The sequence below is a fragment of the Sus scrofa genome, chromosome 11, assembly GCF_000003025.6.
Source record: "Sus scrofa isolate TJ Tabasco breed Duroc chromosome 11, Sscrofa11.1, whole genome shotgun sequence".
NCBI lineage: Eukaryota > Metazoa > Chordata > Mammalia > Artiodactyla > Suidae > Sus > Sus scrofa.
In genome coordinates, this window is record NC_010453.5 from 60,465,004 (window position 1) to 60,486,834 (window position 21,831).

General features: G+C 37.6%; 2 long non-coding RNA genes across 5 annotated transcripts in view; both read right to left on the minus strand.

Annotated features, from left to right (window-relative positions):
- Positions 221–6,714, minus strand: LOC110255843. The gene is made up of 2 exons (XR_002336724.1): positions 6,672–6,714; positions 221–1,809 (listed from the first exon to the last, which is right to left on the minus strand). It is a non-coding gene; the product is annotated as an uncharacterized LOC110255843 (long non-coding RNA).
- LOC102165694 overlaps positions 6,859–21,831 on the minus strand; it is a 62,669-nt gene continuing 47,696 nt past the window's right edge. For 3 of the 4 annotated variants that reach the window (XR_002336726.1, XR_002336725.1, XR_306291.3), the window contains 2 exons: positions 21,255–21,404; positions 6,859–6,898 (listed from right to left, as the gene is read on the minus strand). This is a non-coding gene — a long non-coding RNA (uncharacterized LOC102165694). Of the gene's footprint in view, positions 6,899–16,385; positions 17,816–21,254; positions 21,405–21,831 lie in introns of those variants that run through there. The other variant, XR_002336727.1, reaches the window with a different exon arrangement.

The following is a 21,831-nucleotide window of genomic DNA, read 5'->3' on the forward strand; positions in this document are numbered from 1 at the left end:
GGAAGGACTTTCATAATATTCTCTGAGGCCAAAGGAACAAATAAAGCAAATAAGCATTATTACCATTACCACGCTCAGTTATGGAAATGTCCGTCTTTCTTTTTTGTGTGGGAATGCATCTCATTTTATGAATGAAAACAAACAGAAAATCAAGATTTACCTTGCTGTGTTTTGGATATGTGCATCCTTTTCAGATGATATCAATACCAGAAAAATTATCTGAATTTTGCTAATTTATGTTTATTCTGTGTGAATATAAATTTAACCATCCTTATCTCCCACTGGTTACAATCACATAGCTGCATTATGTTCTTGGTTTAAATTACAATATTGTCAAATTAGCAAGAACATAAACAGATACGAATAGCAATGAAATTGTCATGCATATATGCTTTCTAAGTTACAATATGCGCAATAATATGTACACTCTTTTAAAAGTACTTGTATCACATAACTGAAAAACACCATTTGAATACAAATGTCTTACATCTTTCTGTCAATTAACTCCCATAGCAGAGCAGTATCTAAATAACGAATCTTCATGACTTATAATTACAAAGTGCCATATGCCTTTCTTTTAATTAAAGTGATTTCCATATTATATCCAGTTTGTTTTATTAAAACAAATCAAAAAGTAAAAAGCCTGGTTGAATTAAATACAAAATTAACACACAGGCATGACCCGATTCTGCTTTAGATTGCTCATTCCTATGAACTTTTTTTTTTAATTCTGTAGAATTTCAGCAAAACCTGTGTGCATCAGAGGTGTCTGTGATGGAATGCTTCAATTCCCTTTACATCCATGGTGTCCCAAACACAACAAAAGCAGATTTTAAAAACAGGTTGAGACCATTTGTTCATGCCTCCAATATACAAGTTTTCGAACTTATTCCAACTTGGGTGCATAGTATGCTTTTGCCATCTACTGGAACCCTGATAGATTGCAGGTGTAATGATTTTTGCAGCAATAGTTGAAACAATGGTGATTAAATTGGATTAACTGGACCCTTTAAAGATGATTTCTCAAGGAATTCTGATGATATATATAAGCAGAGTAAACAGTCTTTTCCAAGATTTGTAGGAAAGCAATCTCCCAAAATTAGAGACCTTCAAAGATGCCTGAGAACCTTCCTTTGTGTATAATCACTCCCTCTTTCCAAAACCTCTTTTAAGATGCAAGTAGGTCTGTTTAGAATCTTCAGTGCCATAGCAAAACAAGAGAAAAATGTTTGGATTTCAAAAAGATGGAAGCTTAGATAATAAAGGGAAAGATGTAGAGTCATACTAAGTCATCTTTATTTTTAGTAAACATTAATTTTTGTTGAAGATGAATTATTTTTCCCTAAATATGATCACTCTGACAATTTCTCCTTTATTTGACAGGAGAAGGTTTCCCATAACCTTCTTACATTTAGGGACCACAAAATGCATTCCATAGCATTTTGAATTTATGATAGCATTTTAATTTTGCAATTCTCTGAGTTTGATAGATTCAGTATTATCACCATCATCTGAATGGTTTGGTAATAACTCAAATAGAATTGGAGCAGGCAGACTCTAAGATGACCCCTAATGATCCCTCCTCCTGGTTGGTGTTCATACTGTTGTGTAATTTTCTTTCCTTTGGACTGTGGGCCAGACTTGGAGATGTGCCACTTACAAATAGAATACAGCAGAAGTAATGGAAAGCCACTTTTGAGGTGAGGTTATAAAAGACTTGATCTCTCGCTCTCTCTCCCTCCTCCTCCCTCTGGCTCTTCTCGCTTGCCGGGTCTGATGAAGCAAACCCAAATCCTGTTGTAAGCTTCCCTGTGGAGAATACACAAGGGTCAGAGGGTCCTCTGTGTCTTTGACCAACAGCCAGTGAGAAAACAAGGCCCTTAGTCCAGCAGCCCACAGGAAACTGGATCCTGCCAAAAGCATGTGAGTGAGCTTGGAAGGAAGTCTTTCTTCAGTTGACCTTTGAGGTGACTGTAGCCTTGACTCTATGTCCACTGCAGTGCTAGGCGTGACCACAGGCCAGAGCATCCCCCTAATCTACACATAGCTTTCTCATGCACAGAAACCATTTAATCATAAATGTGTTTTTAACTTTAAGCTAATATGGTTTAGAGTAGTTTGGTATGCCATAAATAAGTAACTACTACACATATAGAAAGTGATTTCCCATAGATATCAGCCTGCCTAATGATATAAAGGCAATAAAAACTTTTAGCTTATCTCACTAAGTCGATAAACATTCATATGCCAGCAAATTTAAAAATCATGCAGAAACAAAAGAAGGAACAAGTAATGCAATGCAACAAAAATTTGCCGAGCACCTAATCTTTGAAAGGCCTAGACTAGGCCTTTTGATGTTGAATAGGAAATACTACAGACTGAATGTTTGTGTACTCCTAAAATTCATATGTTGAAACATAATCCCCAGTGTGTGGCTATTTGAAAGTGGGGTCTTCAGGGAGTGATTAGGTCATGGGAGCAGAGCCCTCATGAGTGGAACTAGTGCCCTTATAAAAAAATCACAGGGAGATCTTTTGCCCCTTCTGCTACATAGAACAATAGTGAAAAAACAGCCATCTTGAACCAGGAAGGAGACTCTCAGCAGATACTCACCAGATACTGAATCTGCCTTGACCTTGGACTTCCCAACCTCCAGAACTACAAAAAAATAATTTTTTGTTGCTTATAAGCCACCCAGTCCATGGTATTTTTGTTACAGCTGCCTAAACAGACTGCCTAAGATAGGAAGTAATACAGGTAAAGATGAATTACTAGAGAGAAGATTAGATTGAAGGATATTAATAATGGTGCTGATATTTAGAAGGCTCAAGGAAGAACATCCCCCCTGCATAAAAACTGGGAAAGACTCCAGTGGACAGGCTGCTTTTGAAACAGGCTAGGATTTCACAAAAGGAAGAAAATTCTGAGTAATAGTTAAAACATGTGAAAATGCACATAAGTAAGAAAATGGGACATATTTGAGAAAGAGTGAGTGAGTGAGTGTTTCATGCATGGAGGATACTGGGGAATAAATCTGCAGCAGTCAAAGGAGCAATTACAAAGTCCTGAATGCCAGGTCTAAGAAGCCTGCACTTACTTAATTCCTCAAGGATCCAATGAAGTTGTTTGAGTAGAAGACAGGCCAAAGTAGCATCGTAAAAGAATTGTTTTGCAGCAAAATGAAGGATGAGCCCAGATATTACAAGGAAAAAATGTGAAAGACTTTGAAATGAACCGAAAAGGTTATTGGGAGACTTTAATCTTAAACTATAGCTGTTGAGAACAGGAGTCAGGCATACAAGTTGGGCATGCCCTGGGCCAAATCAGGCCAGTGGCCTGTTTTTGGACAGCACTTGAGCTATAAATGGTTTTTATATTTTTTAAAAGGTCATAAAGCAAAACAGAACAAAACCAAGATAAATAAGTGACAGGGACCACAGAGCCCTCAAATATTTACTGTCTAATCCCTTACAGAAAAAAATTTGCCACCTTCTATTTCTAGTTTCTGATTTTAAGGGAGTTGTACCTTTCCTGGTCTTTGGAGCGATTTTAGAATTCCATAAATTGTAGGTAGCTGATAGCACTGCAGATGATTCTTGTTGATTAGCATGCAAAATAATCCTGTCTGATAGACATTTTATTTCTCCTACCTAACCCCACCTCCCCCATCCCTATGGAAAAGAGTTGGTTTTGCTTCCATCTATAAAATCATTTCATGGCCTATATATCTCTGCCCTTTGAATTATCTTTTGAACTGGTTGTTAACATCTAAATGGTTACCTCATAAATTCATGAGTTAAATACAATTTTTGACATGTGTTCATTTTATGCTTTTTATGAGAGTCAGGATTTGGCCTTTTTTTTTTTTATAAATGTGTCTTTTAACAATGGGAAAAGAAAAAGATGATAAATCAGAGATGATCCAAGCTGCCTCTAAGACTCACGTATGTTCCACTGTATCATTAAGCACCATGGAGTTCTGGGTGTCTCTAGTTGATGGAGTTCAGCAATTCCCCAAGTGTGTGTGGAGGTTTAGAGACTGAAGCAGGCAGCTCATCCCTCTATTGATACTAAGGGTGTTCTGGGTGTTCAGAGATGAGGACTGAACCAAGTGAAGGACCTACCCAATAAAGGACCAGATGAAGGGAAAACCCCACTCAGTAAAATTAATAGCATGAGGAGTTCTCGCCATGGCACAGTGGGTTAAGAATCCGACTGTAGAGGCTCAGAGCAATGCAGAGTCCAGTGTGTTAAAGGATACAGAATTGCTACAATGGAGCAAGTTGTAGCAACGGAGCAAGTTTCAGCTGCAGCTCAGCTTCAGTCCCTGGCCCAGGAACTTCCCTATGCCATGGGTGCAGCCTTAAAATAATAAGTATCATAAAACCTGGCTGAGGCAAGGAGAGGCAAAGCATGGGAGGTCAAATCATGTACCTGAGCCCTAAGAGTATTAGCAATGCCTCACAGTGGTTCTTTTCCAAGTCTACCCAAAGCACAAATATCAGTGCCTTCTCCTTCTTGAAAGACCTACCTGTTCTCTCGCCTCTCTCATCCTCTAGGACATGACTTCTTCTCTCAAATGTTTTACCTTCCATCTCGCTTCTTCAAGCACTCTTTTTTTTTCCTTTTTGGCCACACCCATGGCATGTGGAAGTTCCCAGGCTAGGGATTGTACCCACACCAGAGCAGGCGACCCAAGACACTGCGATGACAACACCAGATCTTTAACCCACTGCATCACAAGGGAACTCTCGAGCACTCTTTTTTTCCACCCTTCTAACTGCTAAGTAAAAATTCTCTCCACTAGTTCTTCCTTTATTGACTCTAATGGTCCATTAAAATCAATTCAACAAATAACTATTTCTCTTTGTTCTACAGCAATAAGGGTTTAATCCTGAAACTCTGAGTGAGTGATATTTGGGTGTTTGGGGACGGTAATAGTGAGATATTCAAATTCTACAAGGTGGAAGATGTTTGTTTCTCCAATTAGAAAATTCTGGGAGTTCCCTTCGTGGCTCAGTGGTTAACAAACCCGACTAGGATCCATGAGGATTCAGGTTTGATCTCTGGCCTCACTCAATGGGTTAAGGATCCCGAGTTGCCAAGAGCTGTGGTGTAGGTCACAGACATGGCTCAGATCTGGTGATGCGGTGGCTGTGGTATAGGCTGGTAGCTGTATCTCCGATTCAACCCCTAGCCTGGGAACCTCCATATGCCCTGGGTGTGGCCCTAAAAAGCAAAAAAAGAAAATTCTGAATTAACTTATCCTACTCTACAAGGGTAATGGCAATGGATTTGGGGACAATGAAGCGGATCAAGAAAGCGGTCTGTATGGAAATAGAATATTTATAAATTGGCATTTATGGAATGTAGAGGATGAAACATAAGAATTGGCATAAAAGATATTCCAGTATGTCAAGTGTGGTCCATTATGGGGAATTCAGATCAAGGAATTGGTGTGGCAGGTTGTTGGAAAGGTTATGATGTGACTTTTCTCAATTTGAGGATCAGTTATAGTTGTAATAGTCATGACAGAAAAATTTTAAGACTTAGAGAATGACTGGTGTAAAAGTCATTCCCAGATATACTACAGACAAATCATATAGTTTGGGTACTTATTTTGTCTTTTTTTATCTAATTCTAGGGTAGGAACATTTCCGTGATTTCATAGACCTTTTCTATTATTTTATCCCTGAATTTGAAGAAATACAACAACAAAAATTGTATGTTCACATACTTACTGTGTTTGGAATGTAATTATGGGGTCTTCCTTTTTTTTGGGGGGGGGGCACACCCTCAGCATATGGAAGTTCCCAGGTTAGGGGTTGAATCCGAGCTACAGCTGCCAGCCTACACCACCGCCCACAGCCACAGTAATGGGGGATCCAAGCTGCGTCTGAGACCTACACCACAGCTCATGGCAATGCTGAATCATCAACCTGCTGGATCACCAACCCACTGAGCAAGGCCAGGGATCAAACACACATCCTCATAGATACTAGTCGGATTCGTTTCCATTGTGCCACGATGGGAACTCCTGGATACTGCTTATTTCTAAAAAGCTTTCCCATATAGCAAAATATGATTATGACCTTCTGTTAACTTCTGAAGACTGTAATACCATCGTTAATCTTTATCATATGAGTCCATTGATTATGCCTCTCTGCAAGATAAGTCAGTGATTTAAGAAGATTTTTATCAGTGGAAACTAACATCTGGGATGGAATAAATCATATTCCATTTACTTTATGAGACAAAACCTCATGATTTCTAAGTATTTTTTTCTCTATACATGTGTGGATTTAAAAATTTTTCACTTTCCATATGTCCAGGAAGGGTATTCAGACTCCTAAATTTTCCAATACCTCCAAAAATAGATCAGTTTAAAAAATTCACCTGGAGGAGTTCCTGTTGTGGCTCAGTGGAAATGAATCTAACATCCATTAGGATGCAGGTTTAATCCCTGGCCCCGCTCAGTGGGTTAAGGATCTGGCATTGCAGTGAGCTGTGGGTGTAGGTAGCAAATGCAGCTCAGATCCTTTGTTGTGGTGGCTGTGGTGTAGGCAAGCAGCTGTAGCTCTGGTCCGACCCCCAGCCTGGGAACCTCCATAGACCAAGGGTGCGGCCCTAAAAGCAAAAATAAAATAAAGTAAAATAAATAAAATATTCACCTGTAGTTACCATTGCAGCTCAGCAGGTAAGAATCCAACATAGTGTCTGTGAGAAGGCAGGTTTGGTCCCTGGCTTAGTAGATTCAGGATCCGGTGTTGCCACAAGCTGCAGCATAGGTCAAAGATGTGAATGGGATCCTGTGTTGCTGTGGTTGTGATGTTGGCCTGCATCTGCAGCTCCAATTTTATCCCTAGCCCAGGAACTTCCATATTTTACAGATATGGCCCTAAAAAAAAAAAAGAAAAAGAAAAAAATATTCAAACCCATTTAAAAGCCTGATTCTATCTAGTTCAATGTATAAAAAAGTTTCAGAGTCATTATTTCTCCATTTTCCTTCATTATTTATTACAAAATACAGCTTCATTTGTAAAAGAAAGGTATTATTTTTTTTGAGAAAATGGATTATATTCTGACCCTTGGCAAATCTATGGAAAGCAGTCAAATGAATAATATGAATCCTAGTTTCAGGACTTGCTTAAGGCAAAATACGTCATATAGGCATTCTTTTTCTTGCCTCCCTGGAGATGAGGGTGAGAATCTGACAGGGTAGGAACCAGAAAACACATTACCCTCAAACTGAAATATTGTTTAGGCTCCAGACATTTCCTATTCACTTTAGGAAAACTAAGGCCCACACACCGCATGACAGTTAATTCCTTTCAAATAAATTTGTTTTTGTACAGATCCAGTGGTGAACAAAAGATTAATTTTCAAGTAAAATACCAAGAAAAAGCACAAGCATGTTTTTTTTCTACCTGTTCTAATGAATTAAACATTCCTTTTGGAGGTAAAACAAAGGCTTAGCTGCTTTTGAATGTCCTGGAGCTAATGTAGTGACGTTCACTCAGGTTTTTTTTCATGGAACTGATTTATTACTGTCCTTCAGCATGACCAAGAGCCCACTCCACACCAAATCATTTCACTACTGTCGAAACTAGAATTTACCAAACAGTATTTAAAATGCAAAACAATATTCAAAGTGAATCCTTAATGAGTTATTATAATTTTTTTTTTTTAACAGAAACTTTATACACTGAAGCAAAGTACTGAGGAGGCCCTTAGGGGTGTTAGTTGCAATGAATTATAAAGATTTTTTTTCTGGAAAAATAAATCTATGTAGTTTTTTAAATTATAGTATTAGGAGTCTTTTTATCATGGGTCATGGTAATTAAAATTTAAATTTATAAATAGAATACACGAACCTTTTATGTACTAAATGTGTCTACGTCACATGTAGCTACACAGGTCAATTTCTTCTGCATTTTTGTCCTGGCAAATTTTTGTTAACCCTACTAAACTTCTTCTCCTGTGCAAAATAATTTTTTATAGTCCAGGAACAACTCCTATAGGGTATCAGAAGAATCCCTTACCTCCAAATCAAACGTATGTTAAGCATGGCATTTAAACTAACTGCAGTTATTTACTGTGGTCTGACATTATCAAAATGGTTTAAGGAACATATTTTAATTCTACCTTTTATCTCCCTTTTTAAAAAACATTTCTTCTAGTTCCTCAGGCAAATGAAAGTGTTGTCTAATTTCCTTAAGAAATGATTATCTGTTAGGTATAAGATTTGCAAACGTAAACATTTCAAGATTATACAAATTGCAGATAATTGTTTGTGAGAGAGTGTTGTTGGAGAATAGAAAAAGCATGAACTTTGGTTTGAGGACACTTTCTTCACATTTGAGCTCTGTCATTAATGGCAATTGATTGCCCCTGAGCCTCAATGTTCTCATCTGTAAAATGGGACAATAACATAGACTTGACAGATTTGACAGGCTTTAAAGAGCTGATCATGTAAAGGAACAAGAACATGCTATTCAATGAATAACAATCCCTTTTTTTTGCCAATATCTGTACTTGGTGAGAAATAACTTGGATCCACATACTTTTTTATTTGAGAGAACTATTTCTCCTGATTTCTGATTTAAATTCTTGGGAATACAATAATTTGTCACTAGGGCTGGTAACACTTTAACTTAGTTTGCTTCGTTATTTTCGTTTAGACAAACTCTAGTTACAAAATTCTGATGCATTCAGCTCCAATCATCCTGCATTGCCTGACACTGGCTGGCATGGCTCAGGACAAATCCACTCACCAGATAAATTCTTCTAAATAAATGAACCTGAATGTGAGTTAACAGCCATCAGTTACTATGATAGCAAAAGTTAGAATTATAAGTTCAGCTCTCATAATTCTCTACAATTATTGGTATAGAAAAATCAAACAACTCTATGGTTTGACCTGTCAGAATTAATATAACTAACTACATATCCCCAACTTCTCTGATATCAACAGTCACTAAGTTTAGTTGAGTTATATAGAGAGAGGCAGGGTGGGTTAGCAGAAAAACAGCATTAAAACAAAAAGGCCAAAGATTGGGTGTTGAACCCATCCTCCAGTTACTAGAGTCTGATATATCATTTAGAATCTTTAATTTGCAGTTTCTCTATTTAAGAGCAACAATAGCACCTGCCCTATCTTACACAGTTAGTAAGAAAGATAAAGCTTGAAAGCACTTTTAAAATTCCAAAGTGCTGAACAGAAATGTAAGGCAGTTGATTTCAGTGAACTCACTGAAAATTTACTATAGAGAATATGTGCATCTATTTTTATCCTAGAAGAGAGAACAATTCAATACTTGGACTACATGGCCCAAATATCAGAAAGAACTATATTTTGCCAAAAAAGACAAATTTGCATAGTATTCATTGAATATCTCCTTGTATGCATTGCTTTGAAATAAACATATTTAATCATAATAGAAGTAAGAATAAAGCAAAATAAACCTGTTTGAAGAAAAGGGTAAGATTTGCTACCAAAAAAATAACTAAATAAAGTACAAAATGAACCAAGAAACTGAAACAAATTTTGCCTTTTTGCCAAGGACTGGCTGTGGTTAGTAGCACATCAAATCAGGAATATTTGGCCTTGAAAAGTAGTTACCACTGTTTGCCTCACCAGAAGTATCTCAGATTTAGCTACACAGTTTTAGGTACGGTAATAATCCAGGCAATTTTTCTGGTAAAAATAAAACATGATGCTGACAGAAAAAAGAAAGAAGGAAGGAAAGAAAGAGAAGAAGAAAGAAAAGAAAATCCTAAATTTCAAAATCTGAGGAGCATTATATCTAAGAGTGAATTCATAACAAATGATTCACCACATAAATGCAGAAATCTTGTAAATACACTTCTTAAATTGAAGAAGAGCACTGCTAGGGGAAATACTAAAATGATGTCATTTATGCTAAAGCCCATGATGCAAAACCTTGATTGATTGATCGATTGATTGATTGATTGATTGGCTGCAATGGGCAGGCAGAAGATCCCAGTCCAGGGATCAGACTCACCGCAGCAGTGACAATACTAGATCCTTAACCCACTGAGCCACCAGGGAACTCTGAAACCTAGATTTAATACCTCACCTAATTGCAGTTTTGACCTTTACCAGAAATATAGTCTAAACTAACCAATGTGGAATTTTCTGGTAACTAGTGAAGTTATTTGTCACGTGAGCCTTCTCTTATCCACCCCCCAACAAAGAAAGAAGAGGCAGTCTGCCTGGTAAAACGCTTGCCCTGGCATTCTCCAGAAAGAAATTTCCCTGCCTTTTTTCGTTGTTGTTTTTAGTGACTTCCTTTCCCCACCTTCCTTTCTATAAAAAACTTTCATTTTGTATAACCCCTCAAAACTCCCTTCTAGTTACTAGATGGAAAGCTGCCTGATTCATATATCATTTAATAAAGTTAATTAGATCTTCAAATGTACTCAGTTGAATTTTGTTTTTAACAGCACTGATGGCTGTTTAAGAATAAATTTGAGGGAGTTCCCGTCGTGGCTCAATGGTTAACAAATCCAACTAGGAACTATGAGGTTGAGGGTTCGATCCCTGCCCTTGCTCAGTGGGTTAAGGATCCGGCGTTGCCTTAAGCTGTGGTGTAGGTTGCAGACATGGCTCGGATCCTGCATTGCTGTGGCTCTGGCATAGGCCGGCGTCTACAACTCCGATTAGACTCCTAGCCTAGGAACCTCCATATGCCTCGGGAGCAGCCTAAGAAATGGCAAAAAAAGACAAAAAAATAAATAAATAAATAAATTTGATTTACAGTAAGGGAATTTTAAAAAGACATTCATTTCTACCCAGATTTATATTCAATAAATCATTGTTAGTTTCTCATTTAGGCTGAATATAATAAAAATAAATTTACACAATTGAGTCCTTATATAAAGAGAATCTTAAAAAACATTAAGAAAAGTCTTTAAATGTCTATAAATAAAAGCCACATCCCAAAGTACATGTAAGAAATTGGAAAAGGGGAGTTCCCATTGTGACTCAGCAGTAACGAACCCAACTAGTATCCTCAAGAATCCACTGATCCCTGGCCTCAATCACTGGGTTTAGGATCTGGTACTGCCATGAGCTGTGGTATAGGTCGCAGATGCTGCTTGGATCCTGAGTTACTATGGCTGTGGCATAGGCCAGCAGCTACAGCTCTGATTCGACCTCTAGCCTGGGAACTTCAATATGCCTTACATGTGGCCCTAGAAAGACCAAAAGAAAGAAAGAAAGAAAGAAATTGAGAAAAGGGAAGAAGCTAAAATCTCCTGAGTGTTTGCTGTGTGCCTGGCTCAGTAAACAAAGATCAGAAATTGCCAGGATTGTGGTTAGATGGAGGGATAAATAGCCAGAACACAGAGGATTTTTAGGGGAATGAAAACACTCCGTCTAAAACTATAATAATAGATATATGTCATTACACAAGAGTCCAATATCAAAGATTGTACAACACCAAGAACAAACCTTAAGGAAACTATTGTTAACCAAGAAACACAGAAGGCTACAAATAAGACAAGAGTTTATTTGGGGTCTTAGGAATTAAAATTTGAGAGACACAGATTCTGGTAAATCCAAAATTGTTCTGGGGAAGGGAACGTATTTTCTAAAAATAAGTGTGAAACATATTAGAACTTAGAAGATTCAGCAAAATCATTGTTTACTCTGTGGAAATTCATAGCCTCAATAAATTATATTACTAAAAATGAAAATATTAATATGATAGTGGATGGCCCAATTTTAGAAGAAATATTTTTGAAGTTTCACCATTAAACATGATGTTGCCTCCTAACTTGCTACATGTTTGTCCTGTTTCACCGCCCTGATGGATGTACTACAATACAATTCTGACCCTAACTACCAGGAGTTAGCATTAGATCCCACAAGTTTAAGGGCTTATTCCTCCTCAAGACAGCTTTGCATCAGATGCCAGCGTAGTTGGGGGGTTACCAGGCAACCTGGACTTCCCACTGACTGACCACATATTGGAGAGTTCCCATAACCCCCCAGCTTTAATAATTCACTAGAATGACTGGCAGAATTCAGGGGAGTTCTCTACTTAGGATCACAGTTTTGTTATAAAGGATACTCAATAGGGGGTAGTGGGAGTTGGGGAGGGGAATGCAGCATCCCCATGCCCTCTGCACAAGGAGTCAGGCCATGTCACCCTCCAGGCATATCAATGCACTCCCCGACCAGGAAGGTCCAATGAGCTTCTTATTGGGACTTCATAAGTTAGGCATGAATAATTAAATCATTGGCCATGGGATTGAGCCCAGTCTCCAGACCCTCTCTACTTCCTAGAAGTCAGACTACCTCAGAGTTCCCAATGCTTCAATCCAGTGTTCAGTCTTTGGGGGATCAGACCCTTTACTGAAGCTACCTAGAGACCCACCATGAGTCACCTCATTAGCATAGCAAAGACCCTCCTATCCCTAGGATATTCCCCTGGTTTTTGCAGCTCTGTACCAGGAACCTCAGACAAAAGACCAGACACCTTTGTTCTTTGTCTCTATACTTTATTGATACACCACAGTGTTTGATCATGGTGAGGAAGTTTCCCACATGAACCAATCAAAGTCATAGAAGAAAACCAGTGGCATACTGAATTAGGGTGATTTTATTTTAACAAAGGAACTGTTTATTAAGGTGAGGCTGGAATATCAAGGAACCTCAAAGGATATTTCAGTAAACCTGAAATTATTCCAAGGATAGACAGAACAAGGGATCAAAGCATAGACCAGAACCCAGGGGGAGAAAGTCATATAGAAAAGCCAACATCAAGGTAGCAGTGACATTTTTTAAGGCACACAATTAGCTAGAAACAATGCTTCAGGAAGGGAAACGGAACTAAATATTCTGACCTCACTCTCTTTTCACTCTATGAGCTCCTCCTGAACTGAGCTAGACCCCAGAGACTGAAAGAGTCCTTTGACAGACTCCATGCAGGCCAGCTTCCTGGGGCACAGAGGAATGAGCTGGAAGAGAAAATACACCCAGCACACTATCAAGAATGGGTGTTGAGTTTTATATGAAGCCATCTCAACACCCATGGACAATGATCTTTTGGGTTTACATTTGGTCTATTCATATGAACCAAAGCAGTCTAAAATTGAGCCATCCTTAGATTTCTGGAAAGATGCTCACTTGTATTGTTTTTTCATGTGCTGCTGGATGCTATTACTTTAATGATTTCTGCATTAATATGTGTTAAAAAAGATGGCTTTGCATTTTTGTTATTGTCTCTGATACCTTCCACGTGCATAAATGAGGACTCATTAAAGTGTTTTCAAAACATGAATACAAAAATTACCAAACAAGAAGGTGGGACAACCCTAGTGTCCATCTTTAGCAATATAAATAACCAAATCTTGAAAGTTTTTCAAACTCAGGTTTTCCTTCTCCACCAACCATTGCTTTATGGGAAATGGTAAGGGGAAAGATTTTATAGGGACCAGTGGCTTTTTAAAATCATTCTCCTTACACCTAAATTATAGGATTAGAGCAGTAGTTCTTTGGCCCATGTTAAAGCCAATAAACACTGCCCTTTATTTCACCCTGTAGTTTTCCCTAAGCTTCAATATTAGAAGGATCCACTGTCTTGGTAAATAGGAAGCTGCATGGTAATTTAGGAGTTGCTTAGGTTAAAATTAACTAAAGTGTAAAAGCTACCATCACAGCCTCTGGTACAGTCTAAGTACTAGGCACCTCCCTTTTTTTTTTAAACATAAATATTTCAGCAGTAGAGTCTAAAAAGAGAAATTCTATAGCACTGGTCACTGTAGCCATTCTGTGTATGTGTATGCTTAACCAATTATGATAACTAAAATCTTAAACAACAAAAGTACATGTGAGCAAACACACAACAACACACAAACACACACCCAACTACATCTACCTACTGATGCTGTTAGCCATCTTGTTCCTTTTTTTTCTCTTTTCTCTTCAAGACATGTACTTAGTAGAGAGTTGGTAGAAATAATAACTGGCCTATCCCTCTCTTTGAGAAAATGACAATCTCTAATTTTTAGCCCTTTGCTAAAAATATGCAGATAACATATGAAGACTTAATTTTCCAAATAGTTCTAAGACAAATTCAAGAGTACATTTTACTAGAAATTCATGGGTAATTTTATGTTCCTCTCCCCAATCACAAATTTTAATGTATGAGTCACATGCCTCCAATATGAACAGTTTGACATTTTAAAAGTGTATTCAGGCAAATCAATGGAAGATATTTCTCAATTGTTCTACTGACTATATAGATATTTCAACATCAGAATGCATATTTCAAACTATCTTCATATTATTCTTAAGAACATTAAATTTTTCTAAAAATAAAATTGTTAATAATCAGAACCACTCAGTAAGTAAATGGATGAAACTAAAACCAGTTAAAATAGTACAGCTTATTTCTCACTTAAAACCAGTGCCCTGTAAACTTCTTCATTTTCTTTAAATTTTTTTTTCTTTTTTTTTAATAGTTATTTCCCCATTTTTTTTTCTACTGTACAGCGTGGTGACTCAGTTACACATACATGTACACATTCTAGTTTCGTATGTTATCATGCTCCATCATAAGTGACTAGACATAGTTCCCAGGGCTACACAGCAGGTCTCATTGCTAATCCATTCCAAAGGCAATAGTTTGTATCTATTAACCCCAAGCTGGCCAACCACCCCACTCCCTCCCCCTCCCCCTTGGCAACCACAAGTCTAAATGTATTTACCCTCCCTTCACTTTAGTATATTGGTAGGAATGTTAAAAAATACAATTTATAGATCAACATTGATTCTTCTAAATGTTCTAAGACTCCTCTTCCAAAAGACATGCACATACTGCAAAAGCCTTACGTGTTTATAATTTCCTATAGTTCAAATCCTGAGCTGTATAATCTTAGTGTTCGTCAAACACTATGGAAATATACAATGGTAAAGATAAACCAAGCATTTCTAGCCAGTTGCTTTCAACTGAGATCAATGCAGTGTAATGATGATTTAAGATGCTTCTGAGTTAAACTTAAGTAATTTTCCCTTTTCTCCTCCGAGATTGTAAATCTGACTAATTGCTTCACACTCTCTAGAACTGCTTCTTCTTGCTAAGTATAATTGCTATGTCTGGATTCTCCTACGCCCCAAGTAATTTTATGGAGGGCTTACCTACTGATTTCATTATACTTCCAACTCTGATGCATCAGGCTCCATGCTGTTATTTACCTACTTCGGTATACTTGATAAATTAAATCCAGGCCTTTTTAAATTTACCCCTCTAAGGCACTAATATCACAATTTAATGTGGATTAAATTAAACCAATAGATATTTTGCTTCCTCCACCATGAAAAACACATTAGTTGACTTCAGTTTGGCCAGTGAAACACCAATACCAAAGGAGGAGTAATAAGACTGCTTGTGAAATAGATGCATTGGAGGAAAAAGCATTCTAGAATAATTTTTCAAGTGGAAAAGTGAAAATATTCTACCCTGGCTTAATCAGCTCTAACAATAAAAGTGGAATGCATGGCAGATTAGGGGAAAAAAAAAAAACAAGAAAACAAGAAGGGTCAGAGTAGTAAAGAAATGAAGAATAATTGCTATGCAGAGCTAACATCCAAGTGTAAAGCCAGTTATTTTTGATAACCACAAAAAACCTGCCCCTTTAAATTCAGCCTCAATAAGGAGAGTTTATTTTTTCACTTAGACCAGATTATTTCAGTCCCATTAAGGAAACCAATCCAATTGGATGACATTTTCTGCTGCTTTGCTTCTGTGCTCAGTGCTGCAGGGTCTTTCTCTGTAGCACCTCACTCTCTAACTTTTGTTAGGGTTATAACTCCCAATGAAGATTTGATCTTTTGACTGTTTTCTCTGAGTAAAGGCTCTGAGCAAGTTCATTTGCATCGGTGCCGAGGCTTCGCTCACCTGGAACAGTCCAAGAACAAGTGTCCTCATCGTTCCTACTTTGTCTTTGGAACATTTCTCTGTAGAAGAATGTGCGGCTCTAGCTGCAGGCCACACTCTCTAAAATGTGGGTGGAGAAAGTTTAAGTCAGCTCTGAGATTTGAATGTTAACTAAAGCACAGCCTTTTCCAGAGGAGATTACCCCTTCAATCAATGCTTTAGGACACAGTATAGACATTTCATTTTTTCTACTAAGAATCCTTTTTTTTTAAATTTTTTTGTCTTTTTAGGGCCACACCTACAGCAAATGGAGGCTCCCAGGCTAGGGGTCAAATTGCAGCTGTAGCCACCAGCCCATGCCCCAGCCACAGCAAAGCCAGATTGAAACCACATCACAACCTATGCCACATTTTGCAGCAATGCCAGATCCTTTAACCCACTGAGTGAGGCCAGGGACTGAACCCGTATCCTCATGGACACTAGTCAGGATCTTAACTCACTGAGCCACAACAGGAACTCCTCTACAAGGAATTCTTAACGCTAACAAAAGTGGACATTTCTATCTTGGGTTGTTGTCACTTTATAGAGGAAAATAAACAGAAGATCTCTAGAGGATTTTCATAAATATAAAAAGATCTATCAGTAAGAATTTCCCATAATATACAGTAGGGGAGGTTCCTTGATGGAAATGAGACCTAAAAATAAAGCACTTTGTGTGTTTATTAATTCTCTATTACTGAATAACAAATTATTCCAGAATTTAGTAACTGAAAGTAATAAAATTTACCGACTGTATAGTTTTGGTGGGCCTGGAATTTGGGAGTGGCTTAGCTGAGTGGTCTGGTTCTGCTCTTTTTCAGAGGTCATATTGGCTGGGGCTGTAGAAATCTCACAGCTTGACCGGGGCTCAGGAAGCCTCTTCTGAAATGGCTGCCTATGCGGCTGTCAGCAGAAGGCCAGCTCTTACATGGCTGTTGGCAGAAACCCTTTCTGCTTTTGACAAGTTTTTCCCAGTTCCTTGTCACATGGACCACTCGGCAGGCCTGATTTAATGTCCTTACGACATGGCACCCGGTTTCCCCCAGAGTGATCATCCAAGAAAGAGAGCAAAGGGAAAAAAGATTCCAACGTTCTTTGTCTCAGAAGTTACACACCATCACATCCATCATCTAATATTGTTAGAAAGAAATTCCTAAGTCCAGTCCAGATTCAAGGGAGTGGAGATAAAGGAAAGAATATTTTTAAACCCTAGACAGATTTTAAACCACTATCATACCCTCATCTACTAATAATTTGACAGCTGAGGCAGTATTGCACTGGTGGTGGGAAGATTGTATGGTGGCTCCCATGGTCCCATGCTCAGATCCTCATGCCTTTGTGTAATCTTTCTCCCTGAGTGTGGGCAGAAACTGTGACTTGATTCTAACCAATGGAATGTGAGAAAGGTGATGGGATGTATGTGGTTACCTAAAAATGCAGCATCCTGACTTGCTTGAGTGTCTGTATTTTTCTGCCTTTGAAGAAGCAAGCTGACCTGAATCTTAGTGCCATCAAAAAATGAATTTTGCCACTCGAGCCTTCAGATGAGAACTTTGTCCACTTGAGCCTTCAGATGAGAATGCAGCCTTAGACAGTGTCTTGAATGCAGCCTTAGACAAAATCTTGTCTGCAGCCTTGCAGAGGATCCAGCTAAACCATGCCATTAACATCTACCCCACAGACACTTTGAGATAATACGCTTTGCTTTATGCCACTAACGCTATGGCAATTTGTTACACAGGCAAACTAATCAAGTGTTGAAGCCACGAAACCTGAGCCTAAGATATCTGTTTTGTTTTGTATTGTTTTGTTTTAAGCCATAATACCTCGTAGTAGTAAACCAAATCTCAGGATCTCATTAGCCTCATCTGTTAAAAAAAAAAAAAAAAAAAAAAAAAGAGGGTGATTTCAGTAAGATCAAAGATGCTCTAACCATTTTGTGTCATGAAACATTACCTGAAAGATGAGTAGACAAAAGAGCTAAAACAAACCTCCTCTTATTAAGTAGAGAAAGGTCCTCAAGTATCTACCCTCCCACTTTATAACCCAAGAGTTATGAGGAACAGTTTGAATATTTTTAGACTGACTCAGTTTTAAAATGTCTGGATTCTTCTAGCTTAAACATGCCATGATTTTATGACAGCCTCACAAGAGAAAGGAAAGTGGGAAAAGAAGTATACACACTCATTGACCAAGTGGACAAAGACAGTTCCAGGCGTATAGCATAAAGTTTCTTAAACTGTTGGATCACATAGCCTCTACCACTGCCCACCATTTCCTGCTTATGCCGCTCCCTCTGAAGTATGTAGTAAACACAAATATGGGAGTTCAATGTCATCCTCTTTCATAATTTTGACTTGCAAATAAAATATATTTTACATTATTTTTAAAAGAAGCAAAACAAAAATCCAGCAGGAAGACATCAGTGGCCTGTGTGCGTGTCTATGTGTGTGTGCGCGTGGTGTTTGGCAAATGAGATGAATCACACAGTTAATGGTCTTACTCAAGCTCACCATTGGCCCCAATTCTTCACACTTCCCTCTATCTTTACCCTTTGCTTAGGGAATTTGCTGTTCTTCTAAAAGTGGGCTTAAACTGTCTCACAGCTTTTCTTCTCTTGTGCCTCTGCCATTTCCAAGTGAAAAACATGCTCTAACTAGCCAGTTGTTCCAAGGAGGATGGAAAACACTTGAGCAGAGCCACCTAGATAACCTACAAATCTGTGTTTAGAAGCAAAATTACTCAAGTTGTTATAGCCTGCAAAAAGAGCTGCTCACCTGGGGCAGCCTAAATCAGCCAAGTCTACTGATCCACGAATCTATGCAAATATTCGATTGCTGTTTTAAGTCATCAAGTATTGGAGGAGTTCTTGCTGTGGCTCATCAGCAACAAACATGAATAATATCCATGAGGATGTGGGTTCAATTCCTGGCTTTGCTCAGTGGGTTAAGGATCTGGCATTGCTGCAAGCTGTGGTATAGGTCACAGATGTGGCTGAGATCTAGCGTTGCTGTGGTGTAGGCTGGCAGCTACAGCTCCAATTTGACCTCTATCCTAGGAACTTCATATGCTGTAGGTGTGGCCCTAAAAAGAAAAAAAAAAAAATCTATTGGGGTATATTGTTACACAGCATTATTGATGTATAACTCAGTATACACTGAGCAAAGGTGTTAGGGAAAAAAGTCTCTGTTATTCTCATATAACTTTTCAAAATACGCTTTGCATATTCTCTTACAGGTGCTAATAATTTAAACTTCTTAGCTGCTTTACCACTGAAAGCGTCTGTCTGCCTAACTAGTGAGTCTGTACCAGAGAAGAGTTGGTAAAGTTTTTCTGTAATGGGAAAACATCAATATTGAAAACCATGAAAGGCCAAAGAAAATATAAACTTGTTATCATAAATATATAGAATTAATTATCAGTAAGATATTCTAAATAGCTATCTTTAATTGTACAAAACATTGCTATCAAACAGGTTTTAGGACACAAAGCTTATTGTTCAGGGCATACACAGTTATCATTACTATGATTTTTTGGTGAATTGACCATGTAAAGTTCCTTTCTGTCTATGGTAATTTTCTTTACTCTGAAGTCAATTTTATTTCATATTAATATAGCCATTCCTGCTTTGTTTGGATTAATGTTTGCATAATATATATTTTCCTATTATTTTAATTTAATTTCCCTATCTCATTATATTTGAAGAGAATTTCTTAGAATATAGTTTAATAATTTTTATTTACTCTGTCAATCTCTGTTTTTAGTGTATATTTAGACCATTCACATTTACTGAAATTATTGATATGTTAATTTGGGTTTTTTTTTAAATGTTCAGTTTATTTCCTCTCTTTTGTTTTTCCAGACTTCCCATGGTTTACCTGATCATATTTTAGAATTCTGCTTTGATATACCTATAATGTTTTGAATGTATCCACCACATTCTTTTTAACGGCTGCATAGAATTCCACTGTATGGATATACTATAATTTATTTAATCATCTCCTGATTCATTCCTTTTTCACAAACATAGCCTCTTTGAACTGATCTGACATCTGTAATTCCAGAGCTTTTCAACTATGTTATTCACTATATCAAGGAATTTTTTCCCTAAAACAGTATTTATGGCTTATTTTTACCAAAAGAGTAGTGATATTATTGAAAAAGTTACAGCCTCCTTGGGCCTCATTTTTCTCACATGCAACATAACATGTATAAATACACTTATATTTTCTCAGGCCATACTGGTTGTAAAATCGAAATAAAATCATATTAATAGGCTATAGGTTGTTTTGCCTCTAACAGCAGCCTCTGTTATGGCACTTCTGAAGTACTCCCCACACAATCTCTCAATGACATGCCTGGTCATTCGTCTTGTGTCCTTTAACACAGCCCTTTCTGCAATGTGACAGGAATTACTTTTATCTTGTTTTTTAGCTCTGGTTTATTGAATTGATGTGGCAGATATATTGGATGCCCATTGGGCTATTTGAAGGAGTCTTAATATTGCTAGTACAGTTTCTCCTAAAGAGATTTTTCTGTGCAATGTTCACACTGTGTTAGAGATTTTTTGGTATTAGAAATAGAATTACTATGTTCTGCTTAAGGAGTTGGGTTTATGTTTTTAAAGATGTCTATGGAGTATAAAATTCAGTGCACAATTCTTTGTTCCATAGCTAACTTTAAAAGTATAGACCTCAAGTGTTTTATGATGCACCAATTAATCAATTTAACATCATATTTTCTACATATTATATGGTCACAATTAAAATCTCCATACCACTGTTTTTACTCAGTATCTCAGGGCTCTGAGAATCAGATACATAATTGGTCAAATCAGTTAGTCAGGAATCATTAGCTAGGACATTTAGTTAGAGAGTATTGACTCATTCAAGTAGCAATGGATTCAGTGGCCTTATATTACAATTTGACTGTATCATCATAAAAGCAGCAGATGCATTATTACATTTCCTTTAAATTGGTGAGAAGTCAGTATTCAAACCGTTAAATAAGGTGTTAACACTCTAATTCAAACTTCTTCAGCTTTAGGGCACTGAATTGATTCTTCTAACATGTAAAATATTTTTTCCAGATGATTTTCTATGCCATTACCATATGTGATGCACAAGAGTATAGCTACACACCAAATTGGATTTGGGGCTGATAAGTTTTTTACTGATATTTATACAGCATATTATCCTACATTGTAAGGCTCAGCACATCATGCAGATCTTTTCAGATTTATCATTATTACTTCCCTGCAAGAGGCACATTTATTTTAACAATGAAAAAGACTGAGAAAATTTTAACCTTTTGACACAGAGGATCAGCACTCAAATGCCAACTTCTTAACCAAGAACTCCATTGTGCCAGGCATTTCCCCATTTCCCACACAGCCTCAGCAAGGTGTCTTTACTGTTCCAGTGGAGAGAGCAAGGAGTCTTCCTCATTAACATAATCCTGGCAGGAAGAAAAGGCAGCTTTGTAGTAACATATCTAAGCATTTATTGGTTTTAAAACAGTCGTACAATTTGCAAGTGACACTTCACTCTATAGATTTCATTCAGAACTTTTTATAATGGTTACATGTGTCTGGAGTCAGATAACCGGATTAAAATTCTGGCTTGGCTATATATGTGTTTGAACTTAGACGAGTTATTTATTTATCAGAATGAACTTAGACGAGTGATTTATTTATCAGAACTCAGTTTCTCCATCTGTAAAATGGGGCTGGTTTTTGAGTTACTACTGTGATGCAATGGGATCAGCAGCGTCTCTGCAGTGCCAAGTCACAGGATCAATCCTGGACTGGCACAGTGGATTAAAGGATCCAGCATTGCCACAACTAGGATCTGGTTCCCTGGCCCCCAGCCCTGGAACTCCATAT